At 38.0% G+C, this 15,620-nt stretch overlaps 1 pseudogene; it reads left to right on the top strand.

The window, feature by feature from the left end:
* Nucleotides 1–1,095: 1,095 nt before the first annotated feature.
* LOC114037271 lies at nucleotides 1,096–1,533 on the top strand (annotated as a pseudogene).
* Nucleotides 1,534–15,620: the final 14,087 nt, after the last annotated feature.

The raw sequence follows: 15,620 nt of genomic DNA, 5'->3' as shown, positions 1-15,620 counted from the left end.
ATTCTCATATATATTTATATAATAGTTTTTTTAATCTGGTACTAGGTGAGTGTATTGTCAACACTAGCTTTATGACTGTATAACCAGTCCTATGACTCAGTTCATTTACTTTGTGTATCACGTAATTATAAACAGATGCACATGAAATTTGTGGGGTAAACTCAAGCAAAGCAATTCAATTTATCCCTTCATGCTTTAGGGGAGATATTCTCTGCTTTCATCTTTCTGTTTAGGTCAGTTTTGTTCCTACTAGATTATCAAATCAAATAAATTATATTAACCAACACCAGCTGATAAAAAAATACATTTTACTTGATATCTATTTTTACATCACCAGAATTTCTTCCAGGATCCCTCCTTTAACCCCTCCAGGAGAGTCATCTTACATAATAAATAATATTTTTTAAAGAAAAAGAAAAGGAGGAGGAATAAGGAAGAAGACAAAATTGATCAATATACTGTCCACCCCCCAAATTGGGAAATATGCATAATATACCACACTTGTGCACTGCTCAATTCTATAATGAAAGGGGGATGTGTGGAGGTGTCTTCTCAGTTCTCTTCACTGGAACCATAGTTGATTCTTGAAACTTTTCAACATTGATTTTTGATTGGATTTTTTGGTGGTCGTGATTATTACTTGCATTTATATGTGTTTTTTACAGTGATTGCAATTTGCATGTATATCAGTCTAGTCATTATGTATATTGTTTTCTTGATTCTGCTTCAGTTCACATGACAGTTTTCTGCATCAGTTCACATAGCTCTTTCCTTGCTCTCTGTATTCATCATATTTGTTGTTTCTTATAGCAGGCATAACATTCCAAACTGCTTAGTCACTTCCCAATCTGCAGGCAGCTATGTCTTTCCAATTCTTTGCTACCACACAAATTCATGCTATAAATATTTTGGCGTATATGGTACTTTCTTTTTATAAATGATCTGCTTGGAGGTTTATGCCTGGCAGCAAAATTTCTGGGTCAAAGAGCGTGGGCATTTCAGTCACTTTCTTTGTGTAATTCCAAATTGCTTTCTAAAATGATTGTACTGATGGTGACGCTGCTGCTATCTCCACCGTGAGCAGCACCCGGAAACATGGTGGGCCGGAGTGGCGTGATTGCTGCCGGCATGTGCGGGGTTCTCTTCATCAGCTACTGTATTTACTTTGACCGCAAGAGACGGAGTGACCCCAACTTCAAGAACAGGTTCCAAGAGCGAAGAAAGAAACAGAAGCTTGCTAAAGAGAGAGCTGGCCTTTCCAAGTTACCTGACCTTAAAGATGCAGAAGATGTTCAGAAGTTCTTTCTTAAAGAAATACAGCTTGGTGAGGAGTTACTACCCCAAGGTGAATATGAAAAGGGTGTTGATCACTTGACAAATGCCATTGCTGTATGTGGGCAGCCACAGCAGTTGTTGCAAGTCTTACAGCAGACTCTTCCATCACCAGTGTTCCAGATGTTTCTGACTAAGCTGCCAACAATTAGACAGAGAATTGTGAGCGTACAGAGCTTGGCTGAACATGATGTGGAATGAGAAACATATCACATAATGAAATCTTAATAAAAAAATTTTAAATAATTCTTAGCCCAGAAGATGAGCAGCAATGGGGAGAAAGGGCAAACATGCTAGTTATGGACAATGTATTACACTGAAATCTACCAAAGTTGATTCTAACTTTGTGTAGGTGGGTTTGCTTGGATTTTATTTATTTATCTTAGTGAGAAGTGTATTTTGATTAAAAAAAATCATTTTATAAATACACTATGAATTATCTAAATATTACTGATTTCATTTGTTACTAAAATATGCAGGTGTAAGATACATATTACATGACACTACTACATGTTAAAAAATACCCAGGGCTCATTTTTGAAAAATAAAAGTTAAGGCAATAAAAAGAATTCTGCACTCTATGTTAGAGAGCTAATGGGTGGATTTGGTTTATCTTAGTAAATTTTGTAGTATAGTAGAAAACTGATGACTCTTTTTTTAAATTTACCAAAGCTAACAAGCTGTGAAAGTCACTGGATGTGAAGTATTTCCTATTCATAAAGATAATCATGGACACATTTAGGAGATATTTTTGGTGTATAAGATAACAGCTATCAACAACCAAAAAAACCCTTGAAAATTATTTTATTTAAAACAAGCTTATGAGTCCTGGATATTTATCTTGCAAATCAGAGTTATTGGAAAGAGCACTGAACTAGTAACACTCAAGAAATGTGTTCTAGTTCTGTTCTGCCACTAATAGCTATGATTGTGTAGGACAGACTCCTTTATTGCAGAACCGCCGAAAATGAGAGATTTGTATTAAGTAATCTGAGTTCTTTTCAGCTCTATTATTATCTTCCTCATGGTCAAAGCCACTTAGTTATGGGGTATTTTCCACACATGTTTGTGTTACCAGTCGCAAATATTAATTACTTATTCCAAAATGGTTTCCTTGGACTATTGCTATTACCCTGATGAGTTTTTCTTTTTAGTTTAAAAATCAGTAGTGAAGAAAAATTTTCTGACAGCTGGCTATCCAAAAGTAGACGAGTAAATTTATCTCAGGATACTGTGAATTCCTCATCTTTGGAGGTCTTTAAATTGGAGACTGTATGACCTTTTTGGAATTCCTTTTCAGGTATGTGTTGGATTAGATGATTTCTAAGGTGAAATCTCTTCCAACCCTGATACATTTTAGAGTAAGTTTAACTTACCCCTTACTTGCTTGCACTTTTCTCCATGGTCTTCATTCATTTCTCCTCCTCTGCACATTCAAATCTTTGTTGTTGTTGTTGTTGTTGTTGTTTTACTTTCTTGAACATTGAAACACCAGGGTTTGACATCAGGGATGAAGACTTTTTCAGAGAGGGATTGGGCTGATTAAGCTCTTTTTCTATAGGCAAACCAGTTGGAAAACTAAAGCCTAGCATCTGGTACATGTTGGAACACTCTAGACTGAACACTGTCTTAAGTCTTTCTGAACTATAGAGTGGCCCCAGTAATTTGCTATGACCTGTTCATAAAACTTTTCTTTAAAAAAGTCATATGTTCTCTTCAGCAGCATTGAAATCTTGTTCTATAATCTCCTCGAGTTTTATAATCTTAAGAACTGAGAGCCTTAAAATGATGATTTGATGATTAAAAATGGGGGAGAAAGGGAGGCCATTCTGCCAAGGGGAGTAAGGTTTTTGTGGACCTCCTCAAGCTTTCTGCTCTGAGCATGTTAAAGAAGTGTTGTAACCAGGCTGTAGATAATTAGAGGAAGAGGGTAGATACTGAGAGCTAAGACAAGGAAGTAGAGAAGTACAAGCTTCTTTGGGAGAGATGAAGCATCATAGAAATATTATAGAATGGAGCAGACCACTTAAACATTGAAGGGAAAGAAAAAGAAATCTTGGAGAAATTCTAAGTTTTAGAAAAGTTGCTGATCCATAGTGGTGGAGTTTCTGTAGCAGGAGTGACTTACACTGATAAAATCGAGGATCTGGACTAGAAAACCAACCCTATGTTACAAACCATCCAAACACCCATAAGTGAAAGAAAGAAGGCAAGAATGGCATAAACTTGGATACAGGAAAGTAAAAGATTATCCTTGTGACATCAAGGCCCACCCAGTAAAAATAGTCATTTTCACTTGGCTATTTCTGATCCTAAAAGGTATATGTTAAATTGGGCCCTTGTGAGAAATATTTTAGTGAACTGATGGGGGAATATTTTCCTTATTTCTTGTTTATTGTTCATCAAAAGAATAAAAAGTGAATTTTTTTTAGCAAATTATAATTGTATTTTGGGGGGCAAGTACAAGTTTAATGCTAGCTACATGTGACATCAGAAAGCTAAATATCTTCAAAAAATAATTGATCTTGAAGGTAGAGAATAGTGTTCTGAATTTTTTTAGATGTCTACTTGTACGACTGGTCCATGTGGATTTTATCTTTTATGAAGCCCCAGTCCATTTTGGTAATGTCAAAGCCTTTTATGTTCAAGTGAATTAAATGTGCCCCTTTCCTATTCCCCACCAACCCCCTTTAAGAAAAGAACAAATTGTGTACACACTTGATAAAACCTTTGGAAATGAAAAGTCATGAGCTTTGAAATGTAGAGAGGTTTCTTTGTATGGACAAATTTTTTGATCTGTTTCATAATTTCATACTTGGTGCAAAGGACCAGGAACATTTTGGACACGTGATTTTACCGTCATCATGCCTGTTTTTGTTACATTATTAATTCAACCTGTGGACAAGGGTATTGCTTGGGATATAAAATGTTATAGAAATTTCAAGAATGTTGGTTTACTACACAAGCAAGTACTATACAGAACTTTCAATATTAGAAAAGACAGATTTTTTAATGTTGCTTGTGCCTCAACCTATTAAAAAGTGAAATATTAAAGGGCTTGGAGAAAAAAAAAATAAAACGGTTGTACTGATTTACAACTTCATCAACAAACCACTGGTATACACCCCCCAATATCTCCAACATTGGTCCTTCTTATCTTTTGTCATCTTTGCCATTTTGTTAGATGTGAAACTTCAGGGTTATTTTTATTTGGATTTCTCTTATTATTAATGATTGGGAGAATTCCTCCCTATGTTTGTTGATATTTTGCAATGCTTCTATTTAGAACTGTTGGTTCATATTCTTTGACTACTTATCCTTTGGGAAAAGGTTCTTAATCTCATCTACATCTCTTGGTTGTGTATATACCTGGGAAACCAAAATGTTTTCTGAGAAATTGGTTACAAATATTTGTCCCATTCAACCCCATTTCCCTTCTTATGTTGTATATATGGACTCCTTTTATGAGTAACCATCCTTGTTTCTACCTTATCCCTTTATCTTAGTCCCACTGCCTCAGTTCTCTCTGTTCTCCAGTTCTTCCTCCACAGAGCTGCCAAAGGGATATTCTCACATTTTAAGTCTTCTTAAGACTTTGAAGTACTCTTCTGCTCAAGAAGCTCTAGCACATTTCCCAACCTGGCTTAATTCTAGTGCCTTCCCTCTCTTGATTATTGCTGAATTGTCCTGTAGATAGCTTGGTTCGACATATTTGTTTGCTCATTGTTTCTCCCAGGAAACTGTGAGCTCCTTTAGGGTAGACTGTCCTTTGGCTCTTTTCGTATCCCCAGTACTCAGCAGAGTTGCTTGCTACATAGTAGGCACTTAATCAGTTTGTTGACTGACTGGCTCCCAGTTTTCTTTTGCATGAAATACAAACTCCTCTGTTTAGCATTTGCAGATCAGCCTTCACACTATGACTCCAACCTACTCTAACACAAGCACAGAAGACATGCTGTAAAAATTGGCAGATTGAAACACAACTGGGAAAGGCAACTAAGGCACTAGTGACAGAGTTAGGATTCAAATGTTTTGCCAAGAGTGGGGAGCATTTCCTGAATCTAATAAAATGAAACAATGGAGAATATGGAAACTTTTATGTGGGTTAAAAATCATAACTTTTCAAGTACAGAATGGAAGAAGCACCCTGTCTACCAAGATGATTAGACAATAGTTTGTCTGAAAAAGAGCTGGACATTTTAGGTGACTGCAAGATCAATATGAGTCATTAGAGTGACCTGTTAGCCAAAGAAATAAATCAAAACTATGTCAAAATATGTTGGAAATACCCTGTTTCCCAGAGCTAAGGCCCAGCAAGGAGGCTGTGCCCAGACCTTGCCATAACAACAATCCTTTGTGCTCTGGTTGACTTCATCCTCTGGTCAAGTGTATTGTACCAGGTGTTCACTCCACCTATTTCCCAGGGACCTGAGAGCCAACATCCATCACGTCTCTAACGTGCTCACAATCCCTGTTCCTTGTACTGTACTCCTTTTCCCACCACAGAACTCTGGTTCTGTATCCCATAGAGTAATCGTGACTCCCAAGACTTGAGACAATACTGTTCCCACAGGACCTGTGGGAACAGTAACTCAAGACCTAAAAATGATTAGGTCATAGTTCAGCCCAGTATATAGATGAGCACTGCCTGTACCCCCAACATGTGAAACCCTCCTACTCAGGAGGACTGCTACTTGCAAGTGGTTTCCTCACCCTGGAACTAATTAAACCCGCTACTTGATTCCTGACACCTGCCACTGGCCTGCTATGTTTTGGCTCCAGTCATTCTCAGGTTAGAGACTGTTCCAGTCTGGACTGCATTCAAAATTCTGCTGGCAGTTAATAAGATCCGTGTCTGCATGGAGCAGCAGAGGTGCAGGACTAAGGAGGCAATATTACCTCTGTACAATGCCCTAGAAAGACCTCATATAGAGCATGTTTTTTTTTTTTTCAATTTTGAGTGCCACAAAGTAAGAAGGAAGGGAGCAAGGATAGTGAAGAGCCTTTAGTCTCTGAAATACGAGGATCAGTTGGGGGGACTGGGCAAGTTCAGTCAAGGGGAAAGAATATTCAAGAGGCACAAGCTAAGTCTGTCCTATTATTTGAAGGGCTGGCATGTGGAAGTTGGATTAATTTGTTGCTTTTTTTTTATTTGGCCCTACGCAGTATCAAGAGAAAAAGAAATCTAAGTAGCAAAGAGGCAAAGTTATGGTAATGAAGGGCTTTTATTGATATGGTCTTTCTTGCTGAGGCATCAATGTTAAACACTTTACCTCCATAACTACTCAGTCTCTCCCTGACTCCTAGGAAGTAGAAGAAGCTGCTTTTCTATCCCTGTAGTTGCTGCAAATCAAAATACTCCATCACAATACAATCATGATGCTTTGCGAGGAAACCTTGTCATTTTTCCCCAGTCAAAAGATGTCTTTACAGCTCCTTCTATTTTTTTTGTTGTTTTTTTTTTGTTGTTGTTGTTTTGTTTGTTCCTCTTGTTTTTGTTTTTGTTGTTGTTTTTGTTTTTTTTGTTTTTTTTGTTGTTTTTTTTTGTTTGTTCCTCTTAATGAATATATCTCTAGTGAACTGTACATGATTAGTAATTCAATGCTTCATTGTTGCAGAACTAAATAACTCAAGTAATTGTTTTGCCTGACTTCCGTTATTTGTATCTTCCTGAAAAGTCCAGTTACAAAATGTTATCAATACCAGAATGTAACTTTTTTCATAATTAATATTTTCATTTAATATTTTATTTCCCCCAATTACATGTAAAAATGATTGTAACATTCTTTTTTTCAAAATTTCCATTCCAAATTTTCTCCCTTCCTCCCTATCCACTTTCCCTTCCCCACATTGAGAAGGCAAGGAATTTGATATGGACTATACATGTGCAGTCATGAAAAATAAAATTTCTCTGTGAGTCATGTTGTAAAAGAAAACACTGACAACAAAGCTCCAAGAAAAATAAAGAAAATAAAGAAAAAATATACTTCAATCTGCATTCAGCCTCCATCAATTCTTTCTCTGAAGACGAATTGCATTTTTAATCATAGGTCCTTCAGAATTATCTTGGATCATTGTATTGCTAAGGATGGCTAAGTCACTCACAGCTGATCATCATGAAATATTTCTGCTACTATATACAATGTTCTTCTGGTTCTCCTGATTTCAATTTCCATTTGTTCATGTAAGTCTTTCCAGGTTTTCTGAGAGCATCCAGATTGCCATTTCTTGTAGCACAATAGTATTTCATCATAATCATATATAACAACCTGTTCAGCCATTCCCCAAATGATTGGCATTGTCTCAATATCCAGTTCTTTGGCACCACTAAAACAACTGCTATGAATATTTTTGTACATATAGGTCTTTTTCCTTTTTGTTTTTTTCATCTCTTTGGGATTAGACTTAGTAGTGGTATTGCTTGGTCAAAGGGTATGCATGATTTCATGGCCCTTTTGCATAGTTACAAATTTGTCCACAGAATGGTTGAATCACTGTACAACGTCATCAACAATGCTTTGGTGTCTTGATTCTTCCACATCCCCTCCAACATTTGTCATTTTGAAGTTCTGTCATATTAGCCAACCTGATAGATATGGGTTGGTAGCTCAGAGTTGTTTTAATTTGCATTTCTCTAATCAACAGCATTTTAGAACTTTTATATATATATATATATAATATATATATATAATATATATATAATATATATATATATATATATATATAAATATAGCTTTGGTCACTTTGTCTGAAAACTGCCTGTTCATATCTTCTGACTGCTTATCAATTGAGGAGTGGTTCTTATTTCTATAAATTTGATTCAGTTCTCTATAAATTTGAGAAATGAGGTCTTTGTTGGAGAAACTCACTGTACATTTTTTTTCACAATTATGATTACTACGTGTTTCACTCCATTCTACTTTCCCCTTGTTTAGCCTACTGTCTATCCTTTTATTAAAAGTGTTTTGCTTCTGATTTTTGCCTCCCACTAATCGGCTCTTCCTTCTATCAGCACCCCACTTTTCTTATCCACTTGCCTTCCTATTTTCCCATAGGGCAAGTTAGATTTCTACATCCAACTGGATTGTATATGTTATTTCCTCTCTGAGACAACTCCAATGGGAGTAAGGTTCACTCACTCCCCTGCCCCACTTCCTCCATCTTTCCCCTCCACTGTAAAAGTTCTTTTGTGAACTCTTTTATGTCTGGCAATTTACCCCATTCTCTCTCCCCTTTTCCCCTTCTCCCAGTGCATTCTTTTTTCTCACCCCTTAATTGATTGTTTTTAGACAATCATGCCATCATATTCAACTCACACCTCTTCCCTCTGTCTATGTATACTCCCTTTAACTGCCCTGATAATGAGACAGTTTTTAGGAGTTACAAGTATGATTTTTCCCATGTAAGACTATAAATAGCTTACCCTTACTGAATCCCTTATGATTCTCTTTCCTGTTTATCTTTTTATTCTTCTCTTAAGTTTTGTGTTTCAAAGTCAAATTTTCTATTCAGCTCTGCTCTATTCATCAGGAATTCTTGAAGGTCCTCTATTTCATCAAATGCCTATTTTTTCCACCTGAGGATTTATACCTAGTTTTTCTGGGCAGGCAATTCTTGGTTGTAATCCTAGCTCTTTTGCCCTCTGGAATATCGTATTTCAAGCCCTCTGATCCTTCGATGTAAGAACTGCTAAATCTTGTCTTATCCTGACTGTGGCTCCAGGATATTGGGATGGTTTCTTTCTGTCTGCTTGCAGTATTTCCCCCTTTTCCTGGGAGCTCTGCAATTTGGCTATAATATTCCTGGATCTCTTTCAGGAGGTGATTGGTGGATGTTTCTCATTTCAAATTTACCCTTTGTTTCTAGATTATCTGGGCAGTTTTCCTTTATAATTTCTCGAAAAATGATGTCTAGGCTCTTTTTTTGACCGTGACTTTCAGGCAGTTCAATAATTTCTCAATTATCTCTCCTGGATCTATTTTCCAGGTCAGTTGTTTTTCCAATGACATATTTCTTCTTTTCTTCTATTTTTGTCATTCTTCTGATTTTGTTTGATGCACTCTTGATGTCTCATAAAGTCATTAGCTTCCACTCCCCAAATTATAATTTTTAAGGAGTTATTTTCTTCAATGAACTTTTGTGCCACCTTTTCAATTTGGCCAATTCTCCTTTATAAGGAGTACTTCTCTTCAGTGAATTTTTGTAAATCTTTTTCCATTTGACCAATTCTGCTTTTTAAGGATTTCTTCTCATGAAGTGAATTTTTGTATACCCGTTTTCCAATTGGCCAACTCTGGTTTTCAAGGCCCTCTCTTCACTGTATTGTTGTGCATCTTTTACTATTTGGACAATTCTGTTTTTTAAGGTGTTATGGTCTTCAGTATGTTTTTTTTTCTGTGTGTGTGTGCCTCCTTTACCAAGCTGTTGAAGCATTTTTCATGATTTTCTTGCATTACTCTCATTTCTCTTCCCAATTTGTTTTCTACCTCTCTTTCTTATACCTTTAAATTTTTTAAAAATTCTTTTTGTACTCTTCCATGGCTTGGAGCCAATCATTATTTTTCTCTGAGGCTTTGGAGGTAACAATTTTGACCTTGTTACTTACTTCTGAATGTGTGTTTTGATTTTCCCTGTCACCACATCAACTTTCTATGCTCAGGATATTTTTCTGATGTTTGCTCATTTTTCAGCCTTTTTCTCAACTTTTAACTCTATGGTAAAGTGGGCCTCTGCTTGCAGGGTGGAGGGGGCACCATCCTGAGCTTCAGGGGTTTTGGTGTGGCCGTTTTCATAGGCTATTCTGGGGACCTGTAAATTTTTGGTTTTTCCAAAGAAGTGTGATCTAAGGAGAGGTGTGTTTACAACTCTCCTGGATTGTGATCTTGTCTATGAGGGATCACAAGCAGTTTTTTCCACCCTGGAACTGTGTGCAGCATCCCAGGTCCCCTGTGGCCATGAGCTATGGTATGTTAGTGCTCCTCTTCACCCCGAGACTGAGCCCAGGACTGTGACCCAAATCCATGTCTGGGTAATACAACAGAGTTCTACCCCTGGTGCCAGCAAATGGACCTTTGTAATCTCCTTCTGACCAGTTGTCTGACCCTTCTTACTATCTATGCCTGAGAAGTCAAGAAACTGGCTCTGCCACCACTGATTCAGTTGCCCTGAAGGCCAACTGCTGGTTTGGCAGCCTGCACTGGACTGTGGTCCACTCTCATCCTGGTGCAGCAGACCTTTTCCGTCAACCTTCAAAATTGTCTCGGGTGGGAAAGTTGTTCCTCCCCTTCCTGTTGTGGGTTCTGCCATTTCAGAATTTGTCTTGGGACACTGTTTAAAGTTGTTTGTAGGGGTTTTGGGGAGAGCTGGGGACAGACCCAAGATTTTCTCCACCATCTTGCCAGAATTTAATGTTTTACAGATTTGTATTGATATCGTTATTATCAGCATCATTTATGAATGTGCCCCTCCTTCTTTCCTTACTCAATTGGCCATATCTTATAAATAAAAAATAAAGAAGAGGGGGAAAATAGAGACAGTTCATCAAAATTAACAAACATATTCATCAGGTCCACAGCAATTTTCCTCCACATCTACAAAGAGAGGAGGAAGATAAAATTTATCTTCTCTTCCCTCTCCTTCTCTTGCCTTTCTTTCGTTTCCCACTTCTTTCATCCTTCCCCTCCCCTTCCTTCATATTCCTTCCCTCACATTCCTTCCATTTCCCCCAACACAACTAACCTTCCATTCGCTCTTCTTCCCTTGCCTGCCCTCATCTTCCTTTCTGCTCCTTTCCTTTCACTTCCCTCACCCTCCCTTCCCTCATTTCTAACCCCTCCTTTTCCTCTTTTCCTTTCTGATCATCTCTTCTCTTCTCTTTTTTTTTCTCTTCTCTCCTCCAGTGCTGAACGTGGTTATTATAATGATGAAGGATTATCTGACACAATTCTGCTATTTCTGTAGGGACATATCCGAAGGGAAAACATTTCCTTTCTCTAAGGCTCAATTGCCTTAGTTCTAAAAGGCAAGAATTGGGTTATATTACCTCTAAGTTTTCTTCCGTCTCCAAAATCCGATGGACATCCCCACAAATAGAGACTGACTGAAATTCATCATAGACATAGAATTTTTCATGTCTATTAGTCACACCCATGTCTAGGTGAGCCCAAGTAGCCCAAAACAGAAGGATATTTTAATTTCTTGGCAAATTTCTTCTGCCACTGTCAAATGGAATAGAGAACAATCCCCTTCAAAAGCTTATAGTCTTTCTCTTCCACTAATTCAGCAAAAACCGTACATTTCAAATGCTTTCCTGTAGAGCAAAGCCAGTTGTTGTGAGCAGAAACTACTGTAGTATATGTGGAGATCACTAGGAACAAACACTATGGAGGAAGGTCGTTATGCATACAGTCATAGCACTCACTTTAATGTGGCATATCTTAACACAATAACCAGACTTTGGGCCATTATCTCTCTCACTTCCCTTATTGTGACTCCAAAACAAGTAGCAGAACAATTATGTTGAATTCTATTTCTATCCAAGGAAACACTGTTCATTCCTTCTGAGCCCCAGGTCCATTTCCTTGGTTGTAGGACAAAACCACTTAGTCAACAAGCACCTGTACCCTTACGAGGAAATTTCCCTATTCTCTATTCAAATGACAGAAATCTTCCTCCCCTGGTCTACCTCTTTTCTGGCATAGAACCTAAAAGAAAAGTTCAAGCAGGATGTATTCATTATGTTGAAACAGGAGAAGACATTGGGGATCCAAGAAAACTGTCCTCCAGTCATAGGACTGTCATGTTGAAGCCAGGAATTTGGTTACTTCGACTTGGCCACAGAGGCCAGAACTAGGGGCAATGGGAAGATGTCGAAGATAGGCATATTTAGCCTTGAGAGAAGGAAAAACTTCCTATTAATAACTGTCCTAACAATGATGAAATGCTTTAAGGTGCACATAAACAAGTGACAAAAGACAAGGGGTCATTCAAAAATAAAGAATACATTGGAAAAGTCTTAAGTGGAGAATTAATTGCTTTTTTTCCGGCCAAGTTAAAACATTTAACCTAAAAAAAATGTTACTGATTACTCTGATGATCACTTTTTTAAAATCATGAAACAAATAAGGAAATAAACAGGAGCTCGCAATAGCAACCACTTAGAAGTGGGGTATAAAAGAGATCTATGAGGCCAGGAGACATCCATACTCAAGAAACTCACTCACCTGGAAACCAACCCAGAAACTCAATCCACCAACACCATGGTCAGCTCCTGTTGTGGCTCCACCGGCTGTGGCCAAAGCTGTGGCTCCAGCTGCTGTGCCCCTTGCTGCTTCCAGCCCTGCTGCCACCCCTGCTGCTGTGTGACCCGCTGCTGCCAGCCCTGCTGTCGCCCCTGCTGCTGTGTGACCAGCTGCTGCCAACCCTGCTGCCGCCCCAGCTGCTGCATTTCTAGCTGCTGCCAACCTTGTTGCCACCCCTGCTGCTGCAGGGCCACTTGCTGCAGAACCATCTGCTGCCACCCAGCCTGCTGTGGGTCATCCTGATGCTGAACTCTCACACACCTGTCTGCAACTGCCCACCATCCCCACCCCATCTCAAACAGGCACCACTTCTTTGCTGCCTGTCTTTCACTACAAAAAGAGGATGTTGAGGGCAAACAATAGCAAACTGATCCATGTGAGACCCATTTGGAAGTGACAACCAGAAACTCAACACCCAACTATCACCTCTCTGTTGCCTTTGTTCTCTTATGTGGACACCAACTTTGTATTTATCTCAATCCATCAACTCAAACTCTTACTTATTCTCCCAAACCACCATTATCATCCTGCCTGACCTTCCGTTACCAAGTTCTGCTCTTTGAGAAGAACTTTATCAGTCATGTTTCCAGCTCACACCAAGATTTGAATACCAAGATTCCAAAGATGTTTCTTTCTCAAATTCTTTGTCATAGAGATTTGCCTTTGTCTTAGTGTTTATCAAATTCCAAATAAAACCTCCTGGCAATTAAAGAAATCCACCAACTTGGTTTATTCTTTCTTTTTCATGTGTTCTTGGTCAATGCTGGAACAATTCTATGAAACAGAACTGCACTTCAGGAGTCAATAAGTTTGACCCAACGTCCAAAGGAATACTGACTATCCTATATTTTGCAATCGTCATCCAGCCTCTGCACATTATAAGGTGTTTAGTACAAAGTCAATAGAGTTCATCATTTCCTTCTGTTTTCCCCAAGTCATTGACACACAAATGTATCCCATAAATGCACCCATTATGTTCCTTCTTCTGCAGAGAGCTAGTCATGTGATTGCATGACTTGCAGTCTTCCATGAATCACTTTGTCCAATCTTTGTGTCACATCTTGGATAGAGTTCATGAATTGTCGTAGTGGGATAAACTTCTTTGCTATGATCAGTGAAGAAAAAAGATCATTTCAGAGAGACTGAATTCTGTTGTGGGAAGGAGAGAACAAGATATGTTATAAAGTTTTGCTTATGAATAATGGGAAAGAGTTTAACTCCACATGTGTTCAATGTAGTATGGAGAATCAGGAAAGGAAAATTATTAGGACATTCCAAGGGGGCATCATTCCTAATTTCTTTCAATTCATGCCTTGAAAATGTTGCCAAGGAATCACTATTTCTTCAGAGCAGAGGTTAGACCTAGACAACTGATCTCTTAAGGCACAACACTTACGTAGGGAGTAAGAATATGGGAACATTTTCATTCATTTTTATTAAAGAGCAAAATCTTAATGCTAGAAAAGTTCACCTTCCATTCAATCCAGGTATTTGTTGGGGAATAATTCAAACTTCATATGCTGCCATTGAGGCTGAAGGCCTTGGATGGATAGCAACCACTTGGCAGGAACTGAGAACTGAAGGAAAAGATGGTTTATCAGGAATCCTGCATCTATTGAATCCTGACCAAAAATGGAGGTGATAACAAATGTTTCTGTGCCTTATGGTTTCTTGCAATCAGAGATATAACTAGGGAGGGCCAACTAGAGCTCTACCCAGGGACTCTAAAATTGTAATGGCAACTCTAGAAATTATCACACTTGCCCAGAATGATTCATTAAAGGTTTCCATGACTGCAACTCCAAATTCAACTCCAGTCTGAAGAGACTTGATGAGTTCCCAGGAGCTGCATCCCAGATCAGTTCCTCCAATGCCTAACTCTACCTGCCTCTTATTCTCTCTCCCACTGTTTCTTAATCTCCCTAGAAATAGTCTCATGATAACTCAGGATCTCAACCTACGTGGGACAAGTGTCTAAACAAGGTTTCTACATTCCCTCCAACAGAATCTACATGGTCTTGTCCCGAGGTCTTCATCGTATATTGTGTATTGCTTGCCCTAGGGGGACTGATGCACAAAAATGGCAGGTCGTCCCTCTGTTTGCGGGTATTTTGTCACTGTATGAGTGATGGAGGTGAGAAGCAACATTTAGCCTAATATCCCATAGTAGCTAGTAAATCGGTGAATATGGCACATTGACTTCATTAAAGAAACAAGTTTTTATATTTTTGTTCTGCACAAGTATCAAGTCTTCGCAGATTAATTTAATTCAACCAACTGGCATTAAATACGTCCTGTGTTTATGTACTTAAATACATGTGTATTAAATACCACATTTGGGTGACACTAGCAATGCAAAGCTGGAAAAAATGTTATGCTATTCCATTTTTACATTCTGATTATGATGAATATTAGATAATCAGAAAGATAAGTGCCATTTTAAATATTCTAGTAACCATTGAGAACATTACTAATTATTCACCACCATTGATGGAATGAAAAATAGGTGTAGTAATGAATCAACATACTTACTACTGTCAAAAGATGAATAACATTACTGTCCAAAAATGCTTCAGGAACCAAGAGGGTGAGGCCCACACTTAGAAAGGATCATATTCACAAGAAAATAACTCACTTTCTATCTTAAGAAGAAGGAAAAATGAAAACAAAGTAAGAGAAGCATTATGGCACCTTTTTTTTTTTCCTTTTTATAACTGATTAAGTGTCCTGTGTCCTGTCTACAATGGCTGCATGATAAACTTCCAGTGATGAATCTTGATAAAAAATGGAGGTAAAAGCTAGTAGTGAGTCACTCAGCTTGTCTCAACAATGACAGAAATGTGTTGTAGATGTGAAAACTAAAATACTGAGTATATTTGAAATAACTATATTCTAACAATCGGTGGGTGTTGTGCTCCTCCTAACCTCTAAAACACATTTTTGTCATTCAAGAAACATCCCCTCACTATATACTACTATAAAAAAAAA

The sequence above is a fragment of the Vombatus ursinus genome, unplaced genomic scaffold (assembly GCF_900497805.2).
Source record: "Vombatus ursinus unplaced genomic scaffold, bare-nosed wombat genome assembly UNPS02010289.1, whole genome shotgun sequence".
Taxonomy (NCBI): Eukaryota; Metazoa; Chordata; class Mammalia; order Diprotodontia; family Vombatidae; genus Vombatus; species Vombatus ursinus.
The sequence above is the reverse complement of the archived record's forward strand: the minus strand, read 5'-3'. Positions and strand labels throughout refer to the sequence as shown.